A 9645-nucleotide genomic window follows, 5' to 3' on the forward strand; every position below is an offset into this window, starting at 1 on the left:
TTAATTTTTCTATTTTGAAATATATGTATTCCGCAGGATGGTTCTGGTGGTTTTCTTCTACATGCGTTTTGGATTGACAGAGAATCATAGCTGTTGTGAAATAAACACTTAATGAGCAGTGTCTGTGTGCTACACACTGAGAAATGATTTATGTGTATTATCTCATTCCATTCTTTTACTGTTCAATAAAATAATCATTAGCATATCCATTTTACAGTTGAGAAAATTGAGGCCTGAGAAGGTTCAAAAAGTTTCTTGGCTTCCCACAGATGGGAGATAGCAGAATTGGGACTGAAATCTATATTTATCTGATCCTAAAGTCTATAACCTTAACTTGAACCATAACTTCGATATTAAACTGCCTTTTACCAGGTAATATATGCAGTGGGCTATCTGCATTCATCATCTTTTTGGACTGGAATATCTAATTAGAATGGTCCTTTATAAGGGGGAAGTCTATTATTTTATTTAGTACTACCCATTTAAAGTTTAGAGTAGCCCAAGGATCTATTTCAAACAGCTTTATTGAAATATGATTCACATTCTATACAATCCACCCATTTAGAGTGTGCTATGCAGTGGCTTTTAGTATATTTACAGAGTTGTGCAATCATCACCACTATCTAATCTGAGAATGTTTTCATCATCCAAAAAGGAATTTCCTACACATGAGCAGTCCTTCCCCAGCCCCCCTCCCTCCAACCCTTGACAACCACTAATCTACTTTCTGTTTCCACAGATTTCTCTATTTTGGACATTACATATAAATGGGATCATACATGTGGCCTTTGTAACTGGCTTCTTTCACTTAATACTAATGTCTTCGGGGTTTATGTTGTAGTATGTGTCAGTACTTCATTCCCTTTTATTGCTGAGTAATATTCCATTATATGCATATACCACATTGTATTAATCCACTCAACCGTTGACAGATTTCTGGATGGCTTCCACTTTGGAGCTATTAAGAATAATGCTGCTAATGACATGTGCTCTACTTACTTTTAATTCACCAGACTCTACTTTTACCCTAAAGACATTACTATGATTTCCGTAAGTCTATGACAAATTACTTGAAACTAAGAATGTTAAAATCCCTGGGCAAGAAACCAATATGTGTCATACTTAGGATCATCAGCTTTTCTTGGTTTTTCCCAGAACTTCCCAGTTTTAGCACTGAAAGCCCTTTGTTCTGAGAAAACTTGGACAGTTGGTCATCCTAGACTGGGACTTAGCTCAGAAGGCAATTCTAGAAAAGCCCACTTCCTGCGATGAGTTTCGTAGTTTCTCTTGAAGGTATAGTTCCATATTTTTAAATTGGCTTAAGCAGTAACTATCATTTTACACAGTTTCATTTTAGTAGGAAACAGTTATTCTTTTAATCCCTACATGGTGAACAATGCCTGGAAATTTCATATATACTAATTTTAAAGCTATTACATATATATGTGTATACACACACACACTATTTGCCCTGTTTTGTATGTCTGTATGATATTTTAAAGACTATTATTATTATTGTTATTATTGTTATTTTAGAGGAATTTTAGGTTCCCAGCAAAATTAAGAGGAAAATGCAGAGATATCCCATATTCCCCTTGCCCCCATGCATAGTCTCCACCATTATTAAAATCCCCCATCGAAGTGGTACCCTTTAAAATTTTTTAATTACAGTTTACATTCAATATTATTTTGCATTTGTTTTAGGTGTACACATAGTGGTTAGGCAATCATATACTTTACAAAGAGTTCCCCCTGATATTTCCAGTACCCACCTGTGTTACCTTTGTTACAATGGACGGGCCTGCATAGACTTTAGGTGGAGTGCTAGTGAATACAGTAATTAAGACCTCCCCAGGAGCCAGGAAGCCTCGTGTCCACAGGGTGGCAGTGTGACACCCATAAACCTAAAGAGAATTGAAATAAAAGCTTTATTAATGAAACCGAATCTTTTGTCTGGACTTTGTACTTCTATGGGGAAATGGGGAAAACCAATTGACTACTTGTGAGATCTTGAGCTTTGTTTAATATTGGTAAACAGCCAGGTATGGTTAACTATTGATGTCTCCTACTCATAGATTTAAGACGAGAAATACAAATTTAGCCTTCTATAAAGCTTTGTGTTTTAATTGCTTAAGACAGAACTATAGAATCTTAGATTCCTTAAAAAGCACAACATTTAATGTTTTCTTCATTATTTCCACACACACAAAAAAACCAACATGTTACATTTTCAGATTCTATACAAACCCATGACATTTCATGGAATATAATTTTACCCCTTTCACTCCACTTAAGGATATCAAAATTCAGGTGAGAGACGGGGATATTATAAGGATGATTTCAAGTGTTCTCTATTTTTAAGTTAATCATTTACTAGCTTCAATACTTGATATTTAGAAATAAATTACTTTTACACTCAATCTGAACATGAGTGTGTTAAAATTTTTAAACAGAGAAAACAATTATAACACAACCTCTCATTGAATGCTGAACTCCCTCTAGACATTCTTAACAGTTACCTATCTGAGAAATGGACACAAAACCAATTGCCTTTAATTTGCATTGGTTCTATTAACATACACCCAGTGTTTGCAGGCCTCATATTCATAAATTACATACATTTATTTACAGAATAAAAAGGAGTCTAGAAGAAAATGTATAATTTTTCTGCAAACAGCAATCGATTTTGAATCTGGAAACTGTCTTATTGTTTGTGCACAACATTAAAGGTAAGAGCAAGAGTAAGCATGGGCTACTCTCCTTTGCATAACGACACTGAAAGTGCTGAGAAAAGCACCTTGCTTGTTATAGTTTCTAACTGGCGCTCCTGGTCAGCTTTCACCTTCTGTTGATAAGGAGGCACTATAGACTCAACAACAGAGTGAAGATAAATTAGCAAAGGGGGGGGGGGGGACACAGATTAAATAGGAACCCAGTGACATATATTCACAGTCTCTTCCTTTTTTACATCAGGACACAAAGCAGCCTGATTTCTGAGGGCTTTTCATGTTGGAATCTGTTTTCTTCAGGAGTCCTTGGTCCTAATCTTAGTTTTTTGTCTTTATTTGCCCCATGTTGACTCAGACATTTACGATGGCATTGCTACAATTCAAACATGTAGACAGTGAATGTCTAATCTAAGAGACAATGAGCATATGTTTAAAGTCTTCTCCTGCTGTTTGAACTTTTGTTTTGAGATTCTAAATGCCCACTTCTATGATTCTTCTAAACACAACCACTGTATATACAATTAAATTGAACAAAGTCGGTTTTGTTTTTAATATTAACAAGTGCCCGCCAAAACTTCAATCTACTTGATGCAGAGGATCTTTGAGTCATAAAATACAGTATATATCTAGGACTGTGAAAGCTGATTTTCTTTAAAAATTCATGTATTGTCTGGGTTAAGTAACACCTTCTCTAAATCATATTGCCTGGGAAGTAATCAGTTGTTAACTAGTTTATACAATTACTTTCTCTTTTACAAGAGGCCAGGAACTTCCCACTGGCAGTTTCTCAATAGATGTAGAAGTTTATATAATAACTTCCTGATGGATAGAGTGGGCAATACAAATACTCTTCTGATGTGAATGATGCATGTGAGAGCTGGGTCTTTGATATTTGTTTTAGGTATGGTTGCTCACCTTTATAACAGATTTCAAAGGTCCATTCAGATAAATTACCGGTTGTTGGTTGCTCATTAAGGTTTGTCCCCAGGAACTTCCCCCTGAGAGTCTTGGGTTGCTATCAGAGAGGTCCTGAAAGTCAAACTAGAACTGCCTGAAGGTAGCAATCATGTCACTGCTGAATGCTTGACTAACGATGCTAGCTGGCTGACTAACCCTCACACCCCTGCGAAATGGCTGTTATCCACAAGTGCAAAGGAGGAAACTGAGGCTGGGAGGCCCAGTAACCGACCTCGTGCAGAGAGTGGTTTGAACCAGGGTGTAATATTCTCCTGCAGCACACTGCTGTTCTAGGGCTCCTCTTAAAGGGGTGACAGGGGCTTGTCTGGGGAACATCTGCATCCCTATCCCCAAGAGGCAGCGTGACACAGTGACACAGGTCCTGTCTCACAAGTTAGAAAGCTGGAGAGCTCTACCCCAGCCCCAGAACTATGAGAACAGAACATCTGCCCTCCATCAAAATATAATCATTGGGGGTGTTTTAAGGTATCTGGGTTTTATTTACTGACCTTCCTATTGTTGTAAACAAAACAAAAAAAATCACATAACAGAGGGTTCAGTCAAGACGGTGAGGTAGGTAAGTACTGTGCTCACCTTCTCTCATGACCACCTCAAAATTACAATTAAATTATAAAAAAATCAACCTGGACAACCACCTGAAAAGTAGCTGAATGGAACTCCTATAACCAAGGATAGAGAAAGAGGCCAAGTTGAGATCAGTAGGGGGGGCAGACATGCAAAATGAGCTAGTCCCACACCCATGTGTGGTGGTTGAGAATTGAGAGGGATATCTGTAGGTGTCCTAGCCCGATGCCAGGCTCCTGTCAAGGAAAGAACATCCAGCCTAGGAAAAAGTCTTATAAGAGTGTATTTGAATTAAACTGATGACAACTGCCTGGAAGCAAAATCTCAGCAAGTTGAGAAAATGCTCTGGAGAATAGCAGTTTTACAGCTTATTTTATACTCTAGAACAGTGATGGCGAACCTATGACACGTGTGTCAGAGGTGACACGCGAACTCATTTTTTTGGTTGATTTTTCTTTGTTAAATGGCATTTAAATATAGAAAATAAATATCAAAAATATAAATCTTTGTTTTACTATGGTTGCAAATATCAAAAAATTTCTATATGTGACACGGCACCAGAGTTAAGTTAGGGTTTTTCAAAATGCTGACACGCCGAGAGCTCAAAAGGTTCGCCATCACTGCTCTAGAATCAAAGGAGAAGGCATAAGGGGGGGATTACATGAAATCCATTGGTAGTAAATTAGAGAGCTAGGAAAAAGCAAAGTGCGAGAATCTCAAATTTAGGATAAAAAGTAAAATGAAGAGACATACTTCTTTTACATTGGTGAGTATAGGATAGTTAACATTTACAATACACAGAGATGGTATTTGAACAAGATAACCATAAGAAGTTCTGTTGTCCCACATTCTGGTGTGAGGCTGTACCCTGAGGGATCTGGAAAAGGGATATCACTCTGACATTCCCAAGGCATGTTATCTTAGATGGAAGCAGATAATAGACTCACTTAAAGACTGACCTTTGTCAAGGAAGCTGCCAGCCTAGGACGTGACCACATGCCATGACTCACTTTTAGTTAGGAATTTTTATGTTCAGACCAGCCTTTGTGTTACTTTGGAATTTGTAAGGCCCTCCATGCAGGCCTCCCATGAGCCCCCATGAGGTTTAGTATGTAGCCCCCTTTTTACCCCCTTTCCCAGCCCAGGAATCCGGTGCCAGGAAGAGTAGTCCCCACAACAGCTGGCTGTGAGATCAGCCTATCCTACCCTGGTGAGATGGAGGGTTGCTGAAAACCCACATATCCTCTTAAAGGGCTAGTGCACAGACTCACTCACTCAGAGGCAGGCACCCCTGCAAAGGCACAGCAGCTCAAAAAGCGCCAAAGACATACAGGAGAAATTGAGTTGTGTCGCTTTGAGGTGAGGACTGCCATTGTGGCCATAGTGAGTCCTCCCCTCACGCAGCCTGCAGGGGCAGGCAGGCACCAAATCTGAATCTGCATTAACCAGGTAAACACTGCTTGCCCCACGCTGGTGACTCCCTGAGACCCTGCTCCACCCAACACTGCCCTTGGCCCTTTCAGCAACTGTGCCTCCTGGGCAGCCTTGGCCTGTGCTGCAAGATTTCTTAAAAACTCCAAAGTCTGCAGGCCCCAGGCAGACAGCGGCTAGTCTCGGCATGCCCTGTGCCTTTCGCTGAGTGGCCCCAGGCCCAGTGTGGGTGGCAGCCGGCCTCAGGTGACAGTGTGGCACCTCCTCCATGCCTCTTGGTCCAGCACAAAAGCTGCTGAGGATTGTTCTGTAGCTCCTACCAGAGCAGCGGTTCTCAACCTGTGGGTCGCGACCCCTTTGGCGGTCGAACGACCCTTTCACAGGGGTCGCCTAAGACCACCCTGCATATCAGATATTTACACTACGATTCATAACAGTAGCAACATTACAGTTATGAAGTAGCAACAAAAACAATTTTATGGTTGGGTCACAACATGAGGAACTGTATTTAGAGGGCCAGAAGGTTGAGAACCACTGTACCAGAGGGTCCTGGACTGAGCACAGGCAGTGGCTGACCTCAGCCTGCATCTGTGCCTTTCCCAAGAGGCCCCAGAACCAACATACCTGGCAGTTGGCCTCATCCCACAACAGAGCAACACCCAATTAGCTTCACAAATGGAACACCCAAAGGGTGGTCTCCACAGGCAGCAGAGCCTCACAAGGGAAAATCCCACTCCAGGGGTCTGGCCCCCGCTGTGGGAACTGGGGCCAGTCAGCCTGAGGGTCAACCCACCCTCTCCTCATCCTTCCCCAGCTGATCGATGTTTCTCTCTCATTGATGTTTCTGGCTCTCTATCTCTCTCCCTTCTTCTCTGTAAAAAATTAATAAAATATATTTAAAAAAAAAAACAAAAACAAAAAAACAAAACAGTGTTTGCCAAAACTAAGAAAAAGGCTCTGTACCTCTGAAGATGTTTTTACTTTATTTTTACTAAATGTAGTTACCTTAAAGGCATCCAATACCTTAGAACTGTATAACATGGGAATTGCAAAGGCTCTCACGTATACTGTCTCACTTAATATTCCTGATAAGCTTGAGAGGTAGGTTTCGTTATCTCTTTATTACAGATGCAGCATTGAATAAAGCGGTTTGCTCAAGGATTCAGTTAGCAACTGGCAGATCCAGACCTAGTAAATCAAGATCTTCTAGGGTGGGCCTTTGAAGTATACATTTTTACCTCTACATTTAACTTCTGAGGCAATTCTTTTCAGGCCTATATAAATCCATATTATAACTTTTTTTTTTAAAGGAAACATTACCCAAAAGTCTGCTTTGGGAATGGTAACTAGGCTATTAATGTTTAGCTTCTTGGGGATACCATTGATGTTTTATGAGGGTTTTTATTTGTTTGTTTTAATTCTTTCACAGTCACACCTCCAGGAAAGGTGTTCAAAACAGTACTTTTTGGGAAGATGGGTGGATAGAAAGATGGATAAATAGATGGATGGTTGGAGACACTAACCAAACTACAAATTAATAAATTAAGCAGCCCTGACTGGTTTGGCTCGGTGGATAGAGCGTTGGTCTGCGGACTGAAGGGTCCCAGGTTCAATTCCGGGCAAGGGCATGTACGTTGGTTGCGGGCACATCCCCAGTGAGAGGTGTGCAGGAGGCAGCTGATCGATGTTTCTTTCATCGATGTTTCTAACTCTCTATCCCTCTCCCTTCTTCTCTGTAAAAAAATCAATAAAATATATTTTAAAAAATAAATAAATAAAAATAAATAAATTAAGCAATCAATCAATTAATGAACTTAGAACCATTTGTCTTTTCAATTGTTGATGAGAAAATATTAGAAAATCTTTGTTAGAGGCATTTATTGATCCATTTATTTAACACCCACTTTAATCCATTTATTATTTTCTCACTTCATTTAAGCACTGATAATTGGAAATATAAAATTGGAAATTACTCTTCTACTTATATTCACCTAACCCCATTTGATAGGCCAAGAATTTTGGTTGCAAATTGACAGAGATCAATCATCTACCTCTTTAATGGACTAGGAAAGTGTAAAATGACAAGTTGTGAAGCTTTTGTATCCTTCCTGGTGCCAAAGAACTTGGTAGAAATCATCCCAAAAGCTCATCGTGCTTTGACATAGGTCGCTATTGCTTTCATTAAAGTTTAAACTACTGTCTATACTAGCTATTTTGCTATACACACAAAAAAAGTAGTTGATTCTAGAATAATTAAAAGTAAAAATATAGATAAGTGCAAAAGCAAGTTTTAACTGGGTGTATAACAATTTTGTGTAGAGCTGATTGAGCCAGAAAAAGATTATGGGAACGAAGAAAAACAGGCCTAACCAGTTCTTCTTGTTCAATAGAATGGAATCTAAAATGAGTCAGGTCTAACATGGCAAAATGATTTCTCAAAGGCCATTTCATGAATTTACATATGTTAAACTAAATTTTATCTGCATTTCAAAATTTTATCTATATGATGGTCAATAGGCATGATATAATAATTATACTTAAATAGCAACATTCTTTTTTTAAATACTTGATTGCGAGAGAGAGAGAAAGAGAGAGATAGAGAGAGAGAGAGAGAGAGAGAGAGAGAGAGAGAGAGAAACATTGATGTGAGAGAGAAACATCTATTGGTTGAACCCACAATTTGGGTCTGTGCCCTGATTGGGAATTGAACCTGCCACCTTTTGGTGTATGGGACAACACTCCAACCAACTGAACCACACCAGCCAGGGTTAATAACAACATTCTTATGGCAAAATCAAGGCTCAATTCTGGAAGTTCTGGAGAAATACACCAAAAATGTTACTGGTTATCTTGGGATGGTGAAGAAAAGGAATTAAGAAAACAAAAGACTTTAATTCTGTCCTTTACTTCTCAAATTTTTACCATTTTATAATAACCACATATTGCATTTTAAGTAGAAAAATAATTAAAATTTTGTTTATGTTTGGATTCTAGAGTTTATGTGATAGTAATTCCTAGCAGATTTCTACACTATATTATAAAGATGCCTACTCATCTTCATATTGATTTCTTCTAGTTCAGTGTGCATGAAGACAAGCATCTGAGTGAATATGAAGATTGCAGAGATCAGAATACGGACCTTGGAAGATGGGAGTTTCTAACCATATTAGAAACATTATTGTCAGCCAAGTTTCACAGTCTCAATGTCCTCAAACTGGAACTGAAGAAATTAAAAGTTAAGTCATTATTATCATTCTAAGTTGGAAAGAAATTTTGCAAACCCAGCTATATATGTAATATAAATGTATCACAGATTACTATTTAGCTATATATTTCTGATCAAAGTCTACAATTATATAATACAAAATCCACATGTTGCAAATTCCCAGCATTCTGTAAAGCAATAGAGCATTTAACATAATGGCTTAAATTGAAGACATTTCTTTGTTTAAAGCACTTCCATGTTTAACTGGTTTAGCAAAGACCTTAGAACCCACTATAATGAACTTCGGTTTATTACTTAGATAATTGCAGAAAGGAACAAGGTGTACATTTTTAGAAAAGCACAAAAAGTAGACTTTGTAAATATACCAATATGCTTTTAAAATAGTAATATCAAATCATAACTCGTTTATCAAACAAGGGTGGGGAATTAGTTGTGGCACATTAACGATTTTTCAAATAGCTGAAGCTAATTATTTTAAGTGCTTTTTTATTTTTACTGGCAATCTATTAAAACTGAGTTATTTTCTCATCAAATTGAACTGACTATATTGAGCAGAAATCACCTTGGTTTTGTTCTGAGGTTCAGGGACATCAGTTATTGTACTGCAAGCATGTCAAACTCAAAGGCTAACACTGGCCAAATAAACAAGGCATGCGGCCCGCAGGCCACGAGTTTGACATGCTTGTTGTACTGCATGAGGCACTCCATGATTAGTAA

Source organism: Myotis lucifugus, unplaced genomic scaffold (genome assembly GCF_000147115.1).
Source record: "Myotis lucifugus unplaced genomic scaffold, Myoluc2.0 scaffold_57, whole genome shotgun sequence".
NCBI lineage: Eukaryota > Metazoa > Chordata > Mammalia > Chiroptera > Vespertilionidae > Myotis > Myotis lucifugus.